The following is a 22,207-nucleotide window of genomic DNA, read 5'->3' as shown; positions in this document are numbered from 1 at the left end:
CTTTGAGGTGATTACTAAGCCTGGTCGTTCCCATGTTCTGACTGATCATCTGTCGCGTATCCCACAAACTGCAGACGAGGAGCAAGATGATCCAGACCTCCCTGATGCTTCCCTATTCTTGGTAGAAACTGTAACTCCGTGGTATGCAGACATTGCCAATCTGCTGGCAACCCAACAGTACCCTCCTGGTATTTCTAGTCGGGAAAGGCAGAAGCTCATGCTAGAATCAGCCCCATACACCCTGCTAGGCGGTGCATTGTACAAGAAGGGCAAAGATGAAGTGCTTCGAAGATGTGTTGCCGGGGATGAGATTGGGATTGTTCTGAAGGCTTGCCACGACGAGCCATGTGGAGGTCACTTTGCAGGAGAAGCTACAGCCAGGAAGGCTCTGCTAGCAGGATATTGGTGGCCTACCATTCACAAAGATTCCTATGATTCCTGTAAAAGATGTGATGCTTGTCAAAGAATGGGGAAACCCACGAAGACAAGTGCCATGCCATTGCAACCTATCCTTCCTTTGAAGCCCTTTGAGAAGTGGGGCATTGACTTCGTAGGTCCGATCGATCCTCCTACCAGAAGGAAACAGAACCGATACATCCTCGTATGTACGGATTATGTCACAAAGTGGTGTGAAGCTAAAGCCCTAAAGCGGGACGATGGTAACAGCGTGGCCCTGTTCATGTACGAGAATATCATCACCCATTTTGGCAGTCCCTTAGAGCTGGTAAGTGATAGAGGCACGCATTTCCTTAACAAAGTCATGGAAGAGTTGACAGAGTTGTATAAGATCTGCCATCGCAAGTCCACTCCCTATTACCCCAGAGCCAACGGCCAAGTCGAAGTCACCAATCGCATCCTTTGCTCGATTCTGACAAGAACAATTGCTGCACATCGTCGTGATTGGAACGATCGACTTACAGAGGCCCTCTGGGCGTATAGAACCTCCCATAAAGCAGCAACGGGACAGACACCCTTCCAGTTGGTGTATGGTACAGAAGCAGTTTTTCCTGTTGAACTGGAACTACCCTCTTTGAGAGTGGCTATCAAAGAGCGTTTGGGGGATGATGATTCACTGCAACGCCATCTCCTGCACTTGGAATGTTTGGACGAAATTCGTCGGATGGCTCTACAGTGCATGGAAGCCACGCAAGCTCGACGCAAGGCTTACCATGATAGTTTCATCAAGCACAAAGAGTTCAAAGAAGGTGATTTGGTCCTAGCCTATGATTCACGCTTTGGCAAGTTTCCTGGCAAGCTCCAACAGCGGTGGATGGGCCCCTATAAGGTACTTGCAGTCAACCCTAATGGTTCTGTTCAAGTGCAGACCGTTGATGCCTCTGATGATCCCTTTCTGATCAATGGATATCGCCTGAAGAAGTACTTCCCTCCTTGGGGATCTTGACAATTACGGTCACTTGATCTTTTCCCTCGTTGGCGCGGCATTGTACTTCTTATGATGTTACTTCTGATAGCCGTTCTTCAGCCACTTCTGATGAGGTGGACGCAACCCTCTGTCCCCTCCAAACCCCCTTTCAGCCTTGATCTCTTATCCTCTATTTTCCACCAGCGACAGTGGCGAGGTGGGTTCTGACAAATGGTAGTTCTGCCATTCCCTTGCTCAATATTGAAAAAAAAAAAAAGACAAGAGAGAGAAAAAAAAAAACAAAATATATCGGTTATGGGAGAAAAGGACTTAGGTCCCTGTCATGCCGACCTCTTCTTCGAGAAAAGGTGGAAACACCCTCGGGAATAGGGGAAAATAAGCAAAAGAAAAAAAAAACCAAAGAAGAAAGAAAAAAAAAAACAAATAAACAAATCTGTTATGAGAGAAAAGGAAGCAATTCCCTGTCATAGCAGGCCTCGTTCCGAGAAAAGGTGATAAACACCCTTGGGCGAGAAGCTGGCTGTGGAAAAGGTGGTAACACCCAGCAGTCCAGAAAGTGGATTCATTAATTGATATCCCTAGGATCCAATTTCGACGCTGCCTCCCTTGGTACGCTGCGTCATGGGTCTCTCTGCAAAGTGACTACCTGTCTTCTTACAGACGACATATTCCTATCCAACACAATGTTCGATTTGATGGCTACCTCCCTGGGTACGCCTCTTCAATAATTGACGATGCGATCTTCATCGACAAACAATCGAGTGATTTGAGCTTTCATCCTAACCGGATGGGGAAGTGAGTATGGTTGCCCTCTGTATCTATCAACAACGAGTGAGACAGGGGGTGGGGCGAGAGACCAGTCTTTTTCCTTCAAATCGAATGAGAGGTGAGAAGTGTGAATGAAGTGTTGCACGCACGGGATGGGCCTCTCAATGCACAAAGCACAATTTGTTGCTGTGCACTGCACCATAAGGCTCCCTTGCCTTCCTTCTTGCACCGTATGCCGGCACAGGGCGGGATGCACAGTTGCACCATCAAATGCGCACAAGGCATACACCCTTTGCACAAGTGACTGTGAGGATTACATCAATGGGTTTCAGGAAAAGGCTGCCCTCCTGTATCTATCCACCGAGCGTGAGACAGAGGGTGGGTTGAGTGTGACAGGAGTTTCTTCAATCAATTACCGAGAGGTGAGATTGAGGGACGTTACGACACTTGGAGTCAGGTATGTTTCCGTTTCCCTGTGCACCCACGGGATGGGTCTTTACCGTCATCACACGACACATTACCCTGTTCTGTGCACTGCACTGTAAGGCTCCCTTGCCTTCCTCCTTGCACTTATGCCAGACGGGTTAGACGCACTAATGCACCATCAACCGTGCACCCTGGCATACTCCTTCTGCACCATTCCCCCTTGTCGATTTCTCAACCGGGTATGAGATATGGGTTTTAATCCTTTTTCCGCAAGTGATATTAGTTATGGGGCGAATGACTGTTCTTTCATTCCAATTGAGTGACTGTGAGTTGAGTGCAATATCCCTCATCGACAACGAATTTCCTGCGATTCCTTCCATCAGCTACCTCCCTGGGTGCTGCCGCGTTGTCCCTTCCATGAAGGACGTGCGCCGAGAAGATGCCTTGGTCCCTCCAGCGCCGACAACCACACTGGACGTGCCATCGACATTCAACCTTGATTCTGGACGAAACGGGCCAAGTTTTTCTAACCCTACACTTTGGTTTCTTTGTGCCGGTCATGTTTTAAGTGTGGGGACGTTAGTGGATGGTCTGTGGCGTGGTCCTAGGTCCCTAATGTTCGGTTAACCCTATCCGTTAAGGTCTTAAGTGTGGGGACGCGTCCCTGCGCGTCTATATTGCATACCCCTTTGCATATGCCTTACCCTGTTCATGCATGTAGGCCATGCCTTACTTTTACCCTGCTAGGGTCCCTTCCCACCCACTCGGTTATGTTCCACCCACCCTTGGGGCTGTTCCCCTGCAGTTTTCCTTCATTCCCTGATTTTAAGGTCCTGCCATGTGAATGCACCCTACGTTCACCAAAATCCAAATCCAACCTTATAGCCCTGTTCCTCCCATTGAACGGTCCATTTTTCCTTTTTACCTACCCCTGTTCCGGTGCACGGTTTTCGAGTTATTAATTTTTGAAACATTTTGCGCAATTTCGCCGGTTTTCTATGTGAACGTGCTTTTCTTGCTTCGAAACCGTGATCTGACATAATAGCCCTGACAACTGCTTTTCCCCTAACATTTTTCCTTTTTATTCCGCATCATTCCGCTACATGGTTTGTCCGTTATTAATTTTTCGGGTTTTTAAGACTTTTTCGTGTGTATTTTTGACATCTTTCCATGTGAACCTGCCCTGTTTGCATCGGAATTCCAATTTGATTTGACAACCGTGTCCCCTGTGCCTTCCCCTCCCTTTTTCCTTTTTCCTCCACCCTTTTTTGACGTTCGGATTTTTACTTATTAATTTTTAAATGACTTTTCGGGAGTATTTTTGGAGTTTTTCACATGTGAACCCCTCCTATTTCCGCCGGAACTGCGTTTTAATGTGATAACCCTGTGCGATTCCCTTCTGCGGATATTTTTCCTTCTTACTGCATGTCATTCCGGTAAACGGTTTGTCAAATATTAATTTTCGATCCCCTTTTTGGGTTTGTTTTTTGGGTTTTTCCCATGTGAATGCGTCTTATCTCAGTCGGACTTATGTTTTGACGTGATAGGATTGTCGGGCACATCTTTCTGCACAGTTTTCCTTTTTTCTGCACCTCATTCCGATGCACGGATCTTTCGATATTAATTTTTAAATTGTGTTTTTGGTTCATTTTTTGTGTTTTTGCACGTGACCGCCCTTTACCCCTCCCGGAACCCCCGTCCCGTATTTTTCTTGTTTCCCCCCTGTCGTCCTGCCCACTTTTCGTTTTTACGCTATTTCGTTTTGACATCCGGATTGGGAGTTATTAATTTTTCTTTATTTTTTCGTTTTTTCTCGCGCTCGTTTTGCGCGTGAACGCGCCCTTTTTCGATTTTACGAATCTCCACGCACCTCGGTCGTGTCTGCATAACCCATACCGTCTTCCTCGCGCCATTCCAATCCCGTCACGGTAAATTTTTTTTACCCCGCCCCGCGCACGTGCGCGGGACGGGGATACGCCCCCTTTTTGACCCTGCCCACCACCCCCTGCCCACCCCAACCTGCCGCCCACCTTTTATTTAAAAAAAAAAAAAAAACAAACAAACGGACACCCCCTCCTGCCAACCGTCTCTTTCTCTCTCTCTCTCTCTCTGTGCGTACCCTTCTTTCTCTTCTCTCTCTTTTTCTCTCTCTCTCTCTCTCTGTGCGTCCACCTCCCTCTCCTCTTCTTCCTCCTCCCTCTTCTCCCTCCCTCTCCACCTCCTCTCCCTTCCTTCTTCTCCTCTCTCCTCCTCCTTCTACATTTCCTCCTCCTCCATTTTCTCCCCCCCCCCTGCTGCTTCCTTCTTCTCTTCCCTCCGCTCCTTCTCCTCCTCCCACTGCTTCTCCCGCCACTCCTTCTCCTCCCCCCACTCCTTCTTCCTCCTCCCTCTCCCTTCTCTCCTGCCGACTCCCTCCTCCTCTTCCTCCCCTTCTCCTTCCCCTCCTTGCCCTCCGTCTTCGCCGAGTCGTTGGAGTCCACCGCCCGGATCGCCGTCGTCCGCAGTCGTCGAGCCGCCGTCGTCGCGCCACCATCGCTGAAGCCGCGCCCTCGTCGCCCTCCTCGCCCTCATCGCCTGTGCCCCGCCCCCGTCAGCTGCGCCCTCGTCGCCCTCATCGCCTGTGCCCCGCCCCTGTCAGCCTGCAGTTGCCCGCGCCTCGCCGGATCACCACGACCGCCGCCATGACCGCCGCCACGCCGCCGGCTCGCCGCCTGCAGCACCCCCACCTCCCTTCTCCTCCACCACCCCAGCCTCCTCCTCCTCCCATCCTAAGGTTAGATACTAACCTTAGTTTACTTAATTACTAACCTAAGTTAGATTAACCACTAACCTAAGTCAACATTTAACTAGGGTTAGGTTAATAACTCATTTAACTAGGGTTAGGTTAACTCTAACCTACCTATAGTTAGTCCACTAACCTACCTCAGGTTAGTTAGTCCTGACTAGCCTTAGTTAGACCTACCCTACTTAACCTTAACTAACCAGACTAGACTTAGGTAGACTTACCTGACTAGACTTAGGTAGACTAACCTGACTTATCCTACTAACCCGACTTAATTGACTTATGTCTCATTGACTAATGTGATTTATGTGATTAATGTGACTTAATTAATCACTACATTAATTTTTCCATAAAAAAATTTCAGAAAAATTTCTAAAAAATCCTTTTGCCTTTTGCCAATTTTTGGAAATTTGTCTGCTAGGAATTGCCTTCCCTATAATTTCTGAAAATTCCATATTTCCTAAATTTATCCCTAAATTGCCAAAAAATATAGAAAATTCATTTTAAAATTTGTAAAAAATTCTAAAAATTTCTAAAAACATTCTAAAAAATTCCCCTCACCTCCCTTGCTCATTTTCCATTTATTCAAACATAAAAAATCACAACTAAAAATTAAAAAAAAATAAAAATAAAAAACCCACACAAACCAAATCAACATATCTGCTAAGGTGTTGTCATTGTTGTTTCACCAGTGTTCTTTACTTTTCCTTTACTGGAATTCTTCCGTGCGCATTCCTGCATTACATACACACCCCTTCCAGGTATTTATTTTATGTGATTTATTTATTTATTTTCCCCCTTAATCACAAATTAATTGTTAAAATAAACCCTTTCATTCACCCACAGTTTCCACGCGCATTCGCGCTAAACACACATATCTTTTTTAATTAAAATAAACCAGCCGTTCACTTAGCACGCGCTACGTGCGCTAAAGAGGCACTTTAAATTTTTAATTAAAATCAACCAGCCGTCACATGAGCACGCGCTGGCAAAAAAGTGCTCCACATCACCTTAAATTATAATCAATGAATTGCATTTAGAGACCCAGTCGGGAATCGAAGTCCGGGACTCGTATAACTGCACCATTTAATCTAATAATTGGTAAATAAATTTATAATAAGGAACCGCCGTTTTCTTGTTAAGGTTTATCACCTAATAAAAATTCACCCATTTTTAATAATTGATTAAAATCAACCCTTCATTAAATTAATTCCCCCCTCACTGCACTTAATCCCCTTTTTCATGAAGCGTTTCGTGGGATGGGTATACGCAGTTCTTAATGTTATTTTCCATGGTCCAGTCTTGGTTCTATCATAGATGTCGTATTGATATGTGTCGGATCTGGTATGGTTTTGGTTTCATGTCTTTGTTACGGTTACGGGTACGGTATGTAGTTTTTTTTCTTTTATTGCCTGATACGGGGTTCAGGGTGTTTGTTTGATGCATCGCATGAAGCTTTCGGTCGCATTTGTCTCGAGGTCATGTCAAATTTTTTCTAGGATGTGGTTTGCCTGGGGTTAGTAGGTCGGGTCCCGTTTGATTGGTAATTCTCTTATCCTTGTTTTTTTTGTCTGTTGGTTTGCAGGCATTCTCCTTGATTGTCTGTGTTTGTGGTGTGTGTGTAACCATCTGAATGGCACCTTCTCATGCTCCTCCCCCTGTCCAGTACGTCCCACTAGTTAGTAGGGATTACTCGTCCCTACTTACTTTTGAGCCCCTCACGAAGGCAGGACTTGCTGCTTTTGTGGCCACTCCTTTTCCATTACTTCCAGAGGATCCGTCCGTATGTGATGAGTTCCTGGCCTCTTACAGCAAGAAGACAGGAGTAGTCCAAGGCATGTCTATGACATTGACGTCTCGCGGCTTAGGGAAGGCTTTGTCCTTACCCTCCAAAGGAGAACCTTTTGTGACCACTCGTCAGCTCTTCTCTAATGAAGAGATTCTTAAACTGTTGCAGAAGCAGACAAGGGAAGTCCTTGATGTTAAGAAAGTGATCAACTCTTCAGGAGTTTCGTTTTCTATGATTACTGATCCCGTCTGGAAGACGATGTGCCAGTTCCTTCAGGACAGGTTCATGCCTGCCAAAACGCCATCCCACTATTTGTCCAAAGAGCTTTTCACAGCTTCCCGGATGGTGCTAAAAGGAGTTGCCATTGATTGGAGCACATACCTCCTTACTAAGATGGATCAGCATTTTGTTAAAGTCACGAGGGGTAATGTTACCAATGTTACCTACGGATCATATTTGTCTGCCTTCTTGACCTATTCGGGTTTACAGAAGACTATACCTCCACCTCCTCCATCAGATCCCGTACCTCCTCCTCCACCTTCAGAAGAGTCAGCACCTATTGACATTGAGGATGATGATTCTCCGCCTCCCCTGGTCATACAACGTAAACGCTTGAAGAGGGTAGTGGACAAAGCCCCTGCTGTACTTCCCTCAGTGCCTATCCCTGCTACTTCTGGCAGTGAACTCCCTGGGTATCTCACTTGCAATAACCTATTCAGAGCACATAGAGAAGGATCCTTGGAGATCTCAGTTCCTTTCCTGAACAGTCTCGTTTCAGAAGATGCCATTCCTTTCCTCTGCAAGGATATTCAAAGTTCCATTGAGTTGTCAGTGACAGCCTGTGTTCAACAGCTGTACGCATCTTTCTATGAGGAGCTCATGCAGTCCAAAGACCAGTTGCATAAGGCAACATCTGAGTTAGCTTCTGCTAAGGATACCCTAGCAGATCTATTTAAGCAAATGGAACAGCAAACCCAACTGCTTGCCACTCAAAGTGATGAGATTTCTTCATTGAAGACCCCGTTATTCGAGGCTCAGTCACAGGTTACTAGCCTTTCAGCAGAGAAGGAGAGGATGTCGAGAGAAGCGAAAGAATTCCAAGTTCTTTTAGATGACAAGCTTTCAGCTTTACAGATGGCTAATGACACAGTGGCCAACCAAGCCTCCCAAATCCAGCAGTTGCAAGATCAGCTTGCAAAGTCCCGCTCTGTTCCTCCAAGCCCTCCTGTTCCATTAATTCCCTCTCTTTCACCGCAGGACTTGGCTGCCCTACAGAGACAGGCTACTTTGTGCCCTCTATTCCAAGACAAAGTGGAAAGATTGCAGTCCAGAATGGACTTGTTATGGTCTACCTTTGAACAATTTCAGGACTTTGTCTTACCAGACCATTCTTTCTTTGTCCACTACCACTTACAGAAGATGGTCTTCTATATGAAGCTTTCCACGATGGATTTACCTTTTCCAGAGGATGGCTGGAGTGGGGCTTGGTCTGCTGAGTTGTTGACAGAGGTAGTCAGAATGCTCTTTGAAGATTCTGTCACGCCAGACACCATGCTGATGTCATACATGTATCTCCGAGGAGATTTGTTAATTCCAGATGAGGTAGATATGGCATGGTATGTGGGGGATGTGGTCTTACAGGCTGTCCTATATGTCAATCATTTGGAGTTGCGCATAGCTGATATGTTCCAGAATTATTCCTCCAAAGTGGCTGATTGTCAGGATAATTCGTGGCATCCCATGATTGATTCAGTGGTCCTCAATCAAAGACAAAACACAGCTCCTACCTTTGTACAGAGTACTAACCAACTGAGGATGGATCTCTTAACCTATCTTTCCAAACATAATCCGTTTGATGCTACCTTCTTTGATGCCTATCATCGACGATATCTCTTGGGACCTTTTGTTCCTACCCTCCTTTATTACCAACAATTGGCTCACCGCTATGCTATATATTTTTCCCTTTGTCAAACTAATTCCACAGTAATTTTACCACTTCTTTTCCAACCTTCCAATTTCCCTCAAATTCCTATTTTCACTTACTGTTCCTTTATTGAGGATAGGGTATTTTCCCCTTCTCCACCCTGTCCTTCACCCCTCATTAATGTACCCTCTACATTTCCTATTTATCAGTTAACACCGTTCCTTAGTGATTCCTTACAAATTTCTGCCACTCCTTCTTTAACCTTTTCTTCCTTTTATGATTTTTCCTATCCTTCCCTACATCCACTTTCCCTTATTCGATTACCCTCTCCTAACACTTCTGTATCTCAACCACCTCAGTTGGTTAGTGACTGTGACGGTTTTGATACTCAGATTTCCAGAAGAAGGGGATGGAGTTCGGATGATTGCCTTACAGGACCACAGATTAATTGGCCAGTAATTCCAGGGGAATGGACAACTTCCAGTCACACTTATCAAAACTATGTTCATTTTGCCCAACAATGTTCACAGTCTGCAGATCCCTCAGTGAGATTAACTTCTCACTTTGCTTGGTACCTGGCGTATATGCATAGACACTCTCATACTGATTCAAAGCCTATTCCAAAGTTGTGCATGAATGTCAATGTTAGCATTGATTCCCAACAGTTGGAGATACTGTATTTTCATGCCCTCTGTTTGCCTAGCAGATACTTGGTCCTATTGGAAAGGATGTGTTGTCTCCAATTTTTCCAAAATCCTCCTAAAAACTTTGTAGATGAATCCTTATCTATGGATCGATCCCGACAACATCAATCTTTTAAGAGGGATCATCTTCATTGATGCCTTTCCAATGTATGGTGCAAGCTTTTTAATGCCAAACTCTTCTTTTTGAAGAAGTCATTCAGATGGTTGTGTTGTGTATTAGTGTTTGTGTTGTGAGTTCATGTATGTCAAACGAACGTGGTGGTTTCCTATTGGATTTTGTATACGAGCTATGTTTTGGAGATTTGTTAAGATGGGGTCGTGGTTGGAGAATTGAAGCTGATGCTGAAGAAGAAGAAGCAAACTCTTATATCCTTTACAAATTTGTGGTGATTTTTAGTTTGATAAGAGGTGTTAATTTCAAAAGAGTTTTCCTTTCTTTGTATTTTTATATCCGAAAAAGGTTATAAGTTGGGGTCGTGGTGGATGGATTCTTTGTAAAACGATATTGAAGATCACAGTGAAGCTTTTCAATGAACTTGTATTCCCTTTTTCCTGGGTCGCGAGGACGCTTCCTTATTAAGTGTGGGGATATGTTGAGTGCTGAAATGACTTGTTTTTTGGCTGATTTTTGTTGTTTTTGAGAGCTGAATGGTTGATTTTATGGGATGATTGGTTGATTTGGAAGTGGTTTGAGAGTGTTTTGGATGATATTGATTGTGTTTTGGAAGATCATGATGTTTGTTGATGGTTCTGTGATGTTCTGATAGGTTCTGAATGGTTCTGTATACCTTCTGTTTTGTTCTGTTTTGTTCTGATTGTCTTCTGTAAGGAGGGATGAAGTATTGATTGATGAAGAATGAGATATTGTGAAAGCTTAGTGAATGGTTTGTGAGAGTTTTGAATGGTTTGAGAATGAGTTATGTGGTTTGGATGACCTTCTGTGACCTTCTGTAGGTCTTCTGTAGAGCTTCTGCTTCTGTTCTGTACTGTAACTGTTCTGGTACTGTTCTGTAAGTGTTCTGTGGAATGTATGTGTGATTTTGGGAAAAGTTTTCTAGCCTTGGAAAGAGGTGAATACAAGTGCAAAAGAGCTGAAGGAAGTGGAAGAAGTAGCTGCTGAAGACTCAAGAGAAGACTAGAGTGAAGTGACAGTAGTGAGCTGTAAAGAGACACTGTAGTGGCTCTGGTGACCCTTCATATCAGACATACCTCTTGGGAGGGGTATCCACGACCTAAGAGTGATTATTGAGAGTAATTTTTGAGAGATTGTAGTGAGGATATGATGTATTATTGATGGAGAGAGAGAGAGAGAGAGTCAGAGATAGTCAATTCTACTGAAACAGAGTGATTGTATATGAGAGATTGAGAGAGAAGACTATGAAGATATTGAAGATGAATACTATGTGATGTATTTCCATTCAAAGATGGTGTACTTCTTTGCTTTCTTTGTTCTATTGATGGATTTTATGAAGATGTTGAAGAATATGGTTGATTCTATTAAAAACCGTGGGAGATTTACATGATGCTGCATGAAGATTTGTTGTGCCTGGTGTTCTTTTCTTCATTGTGATCATATGAAACATGATAAACAAGCTTGTTGATGTTACAAGATAGATTTTCTTGCAAGAGAATTCCCTTTTCCTTGGTGTTCCTCTCGGGGCTCCAGAAAGCTATGCACTTCCTTTGGAGTGCGTGGTAGACTCATGGCGACTATGACCTTGATCTTTTCAGGATCAGTTGCGATCCCTATGGAACTGTCCACATGGCCTAACAAGAGCCCATAAGGGACTCCAAAGACGCACTTCCGTGGGTTAAGAGCTATGAAAAATTGTCTGCAATGCTCAAAACACTTGCGGAAAATGATCAACTGTCTATCCCTTACGATGGCTGCCTCCAAATCGTTAATGAATACTTTCAACTCCTCTGGGGAGATGTCACCAAAGGTCTTGTCGGTTGTTCTTTGCCACGAACCAGGTGCCTTACACAATCCAAATGCCATCACATGGTACGCAAAGGTACTGAAGACTGTAATAAACATAGTTTTTAGCTTATCTTGCTTAGCGATCACCATTTGGTTATACCCTGCAAAGCAGTCCATAAATGAATATATTTTCCTACCTGCTAGTTGATTCAAAATTTGGTCAATAAATGGCAACGGGTAGTAATCTTTAACAGTCTACTTATTCAGCTCTCTAAAGTGGATTTGATTATTGTTATTCTTCCTAATCACAACTGGTGAGCACCATTCAATATGCTGAACAAGGAAGATCAAACCCGCTTTCCACAACTTCTGTAGTTCCTTGTACAACCCGTCCCTTAATTCAAAAGGAATACGCCTTACTTTTTGACGTACAGGGCGGGTACCTTCCTTTACAAGAATAGTATGCACATCTAGACTGGGAGGAATACCCCAAAGTTCGTCATAGCTCCAAGCAAAGATATCACGAAACTCTCGAATTAAGGACACATAATCCTCTCTTTCTTTCGAACTGAGCATGTACCCTAATTTAATTGGCCGTGAATCATTTAGCATACCAAGATCCAGCTCAATAACGTCTGCGTCTCTTATTTGATCATGAGGCTCTATTGGCTCATTCAAGGTTATCTGATAAATATCCTCTGTAGTGGACCCTTCCTTAGATCCATCGCTCGATGACATCTCACTACCAGATGGATCATCTACTGTTTCTAGTTCAGTGGAGGATAGTGGAGCTCTCTCGCTCTGAGGAGACTCAAGGTAAGCATCTACTATTACATGATGGGCACCTTGACCTAGAATCACTCGACCAACGCGTATGTTGACTTGATAGTCTGTGCGTAGAATCCATGGCCTGCCTAGCAAAACTCGATAGCTAGGATGTCCTGCAAACCTTATCACCCTAAAATCCAGGTAGTATTCCACGCTCGCAACTGTAACGTGGACCTTAGTAATGCAACCTTCTGGTTGTCTTAGGATATCATCAGCCATCCTAAGAAGTGTGGAGCCGTCCTAAGAAGTGTAGAGCCGTCTTTTTGGATATCTAGACCTAACCTCTCCATCAAGTTTGAACTTATGATATTGACAGAGGATCCAGTGTCCACAATAGTGTGCTCCACTAATATTCCATCCACATATGCTGGAATCCTAGGGCAATGCTTTTCAGCATGATCGAACCAATCTTCTCCCACTCTAGCTATGCCCAAAGGTTCTACTATATACCCTGTACGTAGGATTTTCTTGAATTCCTTGCGTACTGCTGGAGAAAGTTTAATCAATTGCAGGAGATTCACATCTGGCTGACTTCGCAAAGGGAACTTGCTAGATCAAAGTTGTGATAATTAGCCAAAGTTCTCTTCTCGTGCCAAATCATTCTCTCCTTTGGTCTTTCCATCGGCTTTGGTGCCTCTTTTTTAGCATTTACCTTGTTTCTTGGCAATCCTTTATCCTCCTTGGGATCAACTTTACTACCAACAGGTCTTAACGGTCCACATTCCTTATCAGGATTCAAGGCTTGCTTTTCCCTAGCATCTTGTTTAGGGCTTCCCTCAACATATTTTGCATTATCTTTTTCACCCTCTTTAGCCTTTTGACCTCTTATTACGGCTCGTAGATTAGAAGTTTTAGCATCATTGACATGTATAGCCTCAATAAGGCTGACTCCATTGCCATGAGGTAAGTCCTCTACAACAGCCTTTCCTCTTTGCAGTATTTGCCTTGGTCCATTGTCTTACTGGAGAAAATTCCCTTGTGCGTGATGGTTAACTGGACCTGGTTGTTTATTCCCTTGTTGGAGAGAACTGATCTTACTCCAACAGGTAGAAGCTAAGTGGCCAAACTTCTCGAAAATTTCACATTTGACATTCGGGCAATTCCTAGGGAAATGTTGGTCCCCACACCACTTACAGCCAAATCTTGAGGGGCCACCCTCTTCACGGTGTTGGCTCCCTATCAAATTGTGTTGCTTCTTAAGAAAATTGACATCCAGAGCTATTTGTCGATACTGTTCAGAGATCATATCAGTGTAGTGCTTCATCATATCCTTAACTTCACCAAGGACATTAGAAGCACTCGACTCATAGCCGCAATCGTCAGTTTGTCATCCCATGGGCCTAACCACTTGATTAGGAATCAGCCCCGCTGACCAACTTGGACAACACTAGGATTCATTGTTTGGTTTCCACCACTATTTAGTGAGGCTGTCTGACTAGCCATAGGCATAGTCATGCTAGGAGGAGCTGGTAACATAGGCAGATTCGACATAATATTCCCTCTACCACTTGTATTTAACATGGGGTCCCCTTGACTCCCATTGGTCAAGGCCAAATTATTACCATTCCAATTTATCCTTGCTGCATAAGCCACTTACAAGCGCGACTCTACTCCTTCTACTTGAGTAATGGCAGTGTCAATATCGGCCAAAGCAACACTACTCAGCTGCACGTGGATATTAAAATCTAATCCATGTAGGAAATATTGCAACTGTGCAGCGCTGAAATGGGAATATAAGTGTTAAGTTTGTGAAGAACTTGCTTTAGTTTCTTTGCATATGTATGGACATTCTCATTTGGCTCTTGGCGTTTTACATTCAGCACACACAACCAATATTGCCCACCCTTCTCAGGGGCAAACTCTCTACGAAAAGTCATAAAGAATTGGGCACTGCTAGTTATGGTTCCGGCTTCTAGACTGTGATACCACATTGCCGCTCTTCCTTTTAACGTCATGTTGAAGAACATCATTAGGTGTTCTTCGTCTTGGATTCGATAGTTGAACATGAGTGTTTGAAACTCCTTAATGTGGAGTTCTCCATCTTCTTCTGCTAACCCATGGAAAATGGGCAGCGGTGCTCCTAATGCCGGTAAATCTAGTGTACCTATTGGGATTGCGATGGGTTGTGCCATGGCTACAACCGGATTGACAACAGGAGTTTGTGTAGGCAACACTACACTCCCACTTGTTGTGGGTTGATTAACTGGAAATAGGAAAGTACCAAGACTTCCACTTGCACTCGAAGAGCTCCTCGTAACTCCTAGGTTACTAGAGACACTGCCACTTATACGTAACGGGCTGCTCCTTTGAGGAGAATAGCGTCTTACAATTTCCAACCGCCGTCTAGCCCTCTCAGCACATTCTGCTTTTTGTATTTCGGCTTGATGGTCCTTGTCAGAGGACATAAGCCAAATATTTGGTCCCTAAAAACCCTCGATTCGAGAACAACCACTTGTTGGCGGCTCCCGATAGACACACCACTGATGGGACCTAAAATGGGCCGGCACTGTCTATGGCACTAGTCGGACCTCATACATACGACAGACAACCCCACCAGACGGCCTTGCCAGCCAGGAGCGTCTAAAACTCACTTTGCACTAAATGCTTATGACAATTTTGCATTTGTATCCAATATGTAGTTCAACATTCACCTTCCCTTCTCCTTAGAGGGAGATCCCATAACATATAGGCATAATGCCTCATAATACACACATAGGGAAGCACCTCTTAGCTGATTGTTGCGGCTTCACTGCGACTCTCCTACACCTCAGGGATTAGCCCCAAGATGCGTTGCTAACACATATAACATTCGCACAAACTCCACTCTTTCATAATTCAGCATTCCAGGAGATTTTGATTTTCCTCACAAAACTTTCCCCAACAGAAGCACCTGTCTAACCTACAGCTTAGATTTCATGTCCTTTCAGCATTGGTCAAAGTTTATCAATCAATTGCAATGCATTCCAAGAGATACCACATGGCATGCTTGATGCAAGGTATATGATAATTGTGCACAACCATTTTATGATTAAAAAACCAGTCATGTGAGGTGCAGAAAATAGCTCTTCCATGAATTTTAACTAAGTGTTACGTGCTGTGCTGCTTTAGGGACTAGCACCGGAACTTCCATGCTACTAGTCACCTATATTTAACTATGAAACGATCCCTAAATGTTATGCACAAAGAGAGAAATCAAAATTTGTATCTTTTCAGCAATTATATCATCGCACAAACTTCATTCCCCCCTCACCGTAGGTATTGCTGTAGTGTATAGGTGTAAATGGTTGTTTTGTATCATTTTTGTATGTAAAAAGCAATAAACACGAACTATAACACAAAGGACAAGGCCAAACTGAGGCTTAACCTCATGCTTTAACCTTGCCAAAAATTCACGCACATAAATTTTATTTTTCCATATTTTTTTGAGCGCGAAAACCCCAATTTCCTTTATTTTTAACTATTTTTTCTATTTATTATTCATAAAAAATAGGTATTTTCTGATTTATTCATGTTGGCTTATTATTTTGACTGAATCTTAACATTTTCTCTGATTTTGTTCCATTTCCACTCATTTTCCCCAACTCAAAATCGAAAAAAACACTACTTTTCATTAAAAAACCATTTTGCGGGTTTTAAAGAATTAATAACGACTCTAAATCATTATAGGTTCTGTATTTATGTAGTTACAACCCTCAAACATGATGCAACCAAGGTTCAAAAAAAAATTCATCACATATGAACAACATTTGGACCATAAAACAACAAAAACAAGCAAAATTTTTCATAAAATTGGAGCATACCGCGTTGCGTGTCTTGCGTGTTGCGAGTTTTTTAGTAATTATTATGGGCAGCCCATAGACCGACCAGCAACCATTCTTTAGTGCCGAACCTCTTTTCTCAGCCTCCTCTTCATCTTGAAGCAATCCGGACTTCAGCCCCTCTTCTTCTTGATTTCTTGCACATGAATTGCCTCTATGCAGGAGAGAGAGGGAGGAGAGAGAAAGACTAGATTTTGATCTCTTTGCTTAGTGCATCATTTGACAAGCGAAGGACGGTGATAGGAAGAGTGGAAGGCCTTCAGTCTGCTGCTGTCTTTAGTTGGTATGGGTATATGGAGGCTCTCATATGGCTATGGAGCCCCCCCTTCTCCATTTCGTTGATCTATGCCTTCTTCATCCTCCATTCCTCACGTGAAAAAAGTGGCCCCTCTTCCCCTCATTTCGTTGATTTTTTTGGGGCCAAAGGGCCCCCTAAAGGGTCACACCCTTTTGCTTCTCCCCACTTTGGCCCTTTGGCCTTCCGAGCACTCCCTCTTCCACTCTGGTACCCGAACGGAGAGCCGAAAATTCCTAGACGTCTGACTTGAGGTCCCACACTGCGGGGCAGGTCCTAGGGTCTCATCCTGCACATCAAAAAATTATGAAAATTCACCAACTATCGTCAAGTGGGCCTTTTAAGCATTTTTGGGGCATTGCCGCTTAAAATCGTATTGATTGCCACCGCCAGCTTTGACGAAGTCTATTTTTCCCTTGATATTCATAATTTTTGGCTATTTTTAAGCACTTCTCGGCATAAAAAATCATCTATCACTTCTTCCAGGAGTAGGGCTTTCCATTTGATGAGGTATTCTTTAATGGATCGAGAGTGTAAGTGCTTATCTCATTGCCCAATGATCGCCTCACGGATATACTAAGTGATGCCTTCTTCATCTACGGGGGGAAGTTCTTCCACATAGTCCACTAAGGAGCCCACAAAGGGTTTCAACTAATTAACATGAAACACATTGTGTATTTTGGTGGTAGCGGGGAGTTCTAAGCGGTAGGCCAAGTCACCAACTCTCTTAAGAATCTAGTATGGGCCATATAAATGGTGGACCAGCTTGTTACTGCTGCCCTCTTTGAGAGTTGAGCAGCAGGACAATAGGTACTTTCAAAAGGACCAATTCCCCTTCCTGGAATTTCAAATGCCTTCTTTTCTCATTAGCATAGAGTTTCATGTGTGTTTGGGCCTTTTGAAGATTCATTTTACATTGCTGAAGTAAGGCTTGCATGTGATCCACCTGACTCTAAGGATTGGTCTTATCGTTAAAGAAGATTGTGGGGAGGGAAACTTTATACCCATATAAGGCCTCAAAAAGGGGAAACTCTAATGCTAGGATGTGTGGAGTTATTATATGAAAACTCAGCCAAGTGGAGCCACATATCCCAACTGTGTTGTACATCGTGGCAAAAGTGCCTCGAATATGTCTCAAGCCATTTCTTCACTCTTTCAGTCTGGCCATCAGCTTGAGGGTGGTATGCAATGGATGGAGCAAGCTTAGTCCCCATGGAGGTGAAAACTGTATGCCAGAATTTGCTCATAAACTTTGCATCCTGATCATGTACTATGACTTGTGGCAAGTCATGCGACTTGAAGAAATTTTCCATAAATTGAGTAGCCACCTAAGAGGCAGTGTATTGGGTCTTAGTGGGGATAAAGTGGGCAGCTTTAGTCAGGCCATCAACCCTTTCTTGGTCGCCGGAAAAGGCCAGTGACTTGTGGCAAGTCATGCAACTTGAAGAAATTTTCCATAAATTGAGTAGCCACCTAAGAGGTAGTGTATTGGGTCTTAGTAGGGATAAAGTGGGCAGCTTTGTTCAGGCGATCAACCCTTTCTTGGTCGCCGGAAAAGGCCAGTGATAAAGTCCATTGTGATGTGAGTCCATTTCCCTTCAGGGATAGGGAGAGGCTGCAAGAGGCTGGTGGGCCTGACCGTACTATCCTTATTCTATTGGCATGGAACACATTTGGTCTCAAAGTCCTTGAAATCCCTGCATAAGCCTTTCCAATGAAAGGTCTTGGCAATCCTGCCATATGTTTTGAAAACACCCAAGTGACTAGTAGTGGGGCAAGAATACATCTCTTCCATAATCTTGTGCGTGAAGGGGGAAGTGTGGGGGATGACAATCTTGCCATGGGACCAAATAATGCCATGCTTGAGTTGATATCGGGAGTTTTCAGCCATGACTACATGTTATAATTTTTGGAATATGTGGCTAAAGTGATCATCTAACAAGTAAGCCTCTTGAAGCTCTTCAACCCAATCACTGTGCAATTCAGAGATAGAGGATACTCTGCATGCCCACATTCGAGAGAGTGAATCAGCCACAATATTATCCTTGCCCTGAGTGTGCAAAATGTCAAAGACATAGTTTTGTAAGGTTCACCTTTGCTTAGGAGTAAAAGTGGATTGAGTCACGAAGTACTGGAGGACTCGGTGGTTGCTTTTCACTTGTAAGCAGCTGCCATACAAATAGTGGTGCCATTTCTTGATAGCATGGAGGATGGCCAACATCTCTTGGTAATATATATTCATTTGCATCTCCTTCTTATCAAGTTTCTAGCTCTCAAATTCAATCACACCATGCTCTTACAACAATACTCCACCAATACCCCGTCCATTGGCATTTGAATGGTAAACATCTTAGAGAAGTCAGGACAAGTTAAAGTAAGCTCGTCCTTTAACTATTTGAAGCTATGATCAGTAGTGGCATCCCAAAAGAATGACTCTGTTTTTAAGGGATTAGTTAAAGGTGCTACAATGGTGGCATAGTGCTTAATGAAGTGTCTATAGAATAAAGAGAGACCAAGGAAGCCACGCAAAGAAGTGGTGATGGAAATGTTTGGGCAAGTCTCTAACACATTGCACCTTTTTCGGCTCAGTCTATATGCCATTTTTGCTCACAATGTGTCCCAAGTACTCCGCAAATGTCTTCATGAAGGTACATTTGCTCTCCTTAGCAAAGAGTCAATGCTCTCTCAATATGTCAAACACCCTTTTGACATGTGTCAAGTGCTCCTTGGATGACTTGCTGTAAATGAGGATGTCATCAAAGAAAACAAGCACAAACTTGAACAAAAAGGGTTGTAGGATTTTGTTCATGAGACTTTGAAATGTGGCAGGGGCATTAGTCAACCCAAAAGGCATCACTAGAAAATGATAAAGTTAGATGGTGAGGGGGATTGCCCATTGTACTTTGTGAGGATGATCTTGTCACGCAATTCATTAGGGCCATGCTACCCATGAAACCCTTGTTGTCCATATATCCCGTGGTGGCCATACATGCCTTGCTGTCCATACATCCCATGTGGTGCATTAAGCCCATGTTGTCCATTATAACCATGTTGTCCATGATTGCCATACTGGCCATTTGTACCATATTGTCCTTAATGGGGCTGATTCATATGGGGTGCATGGGGGCTCCTAGGGAGATCAGGGGAAATTTGACCAAGGATGGGAGAAGGCCTCAATGGGATGTTGGATGCATGGTGGCCGAGGGAATAGGGGCTCATCATGCATATGAGAGGGTTCATCAATCTCATAGGTAGAAGGGGAAATTCCCTTAGCACCAAGTATACCGTGTGGACCATGCAACGATTCTTGATAACACAATATTAGTGAGTTTGGGAATCTCCCAATTCCCATTTTTTGAATACTAAAAAGGTGGCACTCGGATATCATGCCCATAAGTTTCTCAAAACCGTATGATGTGACCTATCATTGGAAAGCACCTAAAAAATGGAATCTATTGAGCTATAGAGCACTCGATTTGGAGTTATAGTGTTCAAGCTATGACAAATCCAAAGATTTGACCACGTGTCCCAAACTTATGGGAAATTCCCATATTCCCCAATATGGTGTTTGATGTGGAGGACGCCTAAACTCATGCCGAGTGTCATTGGCCTTCTCTTGGGATCAACCAGTCTCGCTAATTGAGCAACAAGAGTAATAAGCTACTCCAAGGTCTAGTGAGCCTTCGAGCTTGAGAGAGCCATGTGCTCGATCACTTCATCAAACTTGGACATCATTTGGCAGTGGTTGGCAACCATGTCATTATGCCGTTCCATATGACGAAGTTCATGCTAACAGAGGGTGTGATTGAGAAGGGTGTACGGGTCCATTTTGGGCATTTCCTCTTGTATGTCACCATGGTAATCTTGTGTCGGGCTTGGCTTCTCATTCATGGAGGTCTAGGAGTCTCTAATCTCCCTCTATAGTTCCTCTTGGGCCTTGTTTTTGCCTATTTGGCTAGCCATCTGAATGCATTCCATAGGACTTGCTGTCAATAAAATGGGCATAACTTTTTGTAGGAAACTCCAATTGATGATATTTTTGGCTCAAGTTGGAGGGGACAAAGTCCTCTTCAAGATGAGCTATTAACCTTTGGCATATAGTTTTGAGCCTAATGGGCCCAACCTTGTCATCTCTAAAATAGGAAATTTTTGATATATTGACAATAACTATTTTAATTGCTACTAAAGCATCAAAAAGGAAGCTAAGGGTCAACTATGATAACTTTATCTTGACATAAAATGATCAGAATTTTCTGTAATGGAATTACTGTGCACCCTGTCCACAGTGACCCTAGTGCACAAAAATGGGCATAACTTTCAAACCGTAGCTCTGATTGGGGAGGTTTTTGATTCAAATTAGAGGGGACGAAGCCCTCTTCAAGTGAGGTATAGGGTTCTATTCCAATTCAAAATAGAAATTTCTACAATAGGATCTTTGTGACTTCTTGTAGGACTGTGACCAAGGAACCTGCACTTGCATACAAGTATCGGGCTTTGGATCATCGAGAGGTGGGCAAAGTTTCCCTCAGGCCAGGTTGTGCACCCCTTCGGGGTCTTAACTAGTAAGGGAGGGTCACCTCTCTTTTGTCTTACCACCTCTCTTTTCCCTCGGGCCAGGTTGTGCACCCCTTTGGGGTCTTAACTAGTAAGGGAGGGTCACCTCTCTTTTGTCTTACCACCTCACCTGGCGTCGGCCTTTTTCTTCAATTGCAGTATACATGGCATACATTTTTATTAAGCAATCAACATGAGATGCATTGGAAAGGAGACATTGGGCCTTTTCATGAGATGTAAGGAATGAACAAAGGTTGGGGTAGGGGTTATTATCTTGGCAGTCCAGTGGGCTGACTGGCTGTTACTTACCCAATTTACAATGGCTATCATTCATTTTGGGACTTATCTAAGTTAACAAGACAAAATGGGGGTTAATGTTAGCCAATACAATGAATTTCAAGAAGAGATATGATGCATGAACACAAAGAGGATTGAGCTACTGAACCTATGCAATCTTGAATCTCTCCAACAAGGGATTAAGCTCAACAAGTGGCTAAATTTGAGAGATTAAGATTAGATTGACATACCTCTTGAATGCTTGGGAAGACCGTTGAAGCATAACTCATCATGATGCCCAATTGCCCCATCGATCAAGTCCAGTTGGTTGGGGCATCCGTGGAAGAAGACTTTAGCATTCGAATGCTCCTACTGATGAGGATGGCTCCCATGCTTATCCTCGAGCTTGAGCTCCAGGGAGGGAAAGCTTCAAGTGAAGCTTTCATGGCTGCCCACAAAGCTCCCATGCATGTTGAACCCCATGTCTTCATTTGGGTGAGAGAATTCATTCATGGGCTGAAGGGCTTGTGGGGGTTGAGCTCTCAAGGTTAGAGATGGCTTTATTTTGGAGAATCCATGGTTGCCCAAACTGTCCCAAATTTTATAGTTGTTGTCCACCTTGGAGGCTGATTCCCAGAGTCAAAAGTGCCAAGGGGGAAGAGAGAGGTATGCTGAATCAGTGCCTAGGAGTGGCAGGGAGTGGCAAGGTAGTAGGAGGGGAAGGGCCGGAGGGCTAGG

Source organism: Lygodium microphyllum, chromosome 14, assembly GCF_053477565.2.
Source record: "Lygodium microphyllum isolate KBCC chromosome 14, Lygodium_microphyllum_v1.1.10, whole genome shotgun sequence".
NCBI lineage: Eukaryota > Viridiplantae > Streptophyta > Polypodiopsida > Schizaeales > Lygodiaceae > Lygodium > Lygodium microphyllum.
Note: the sequence above shows the minus strand (reverse complement) of the source record.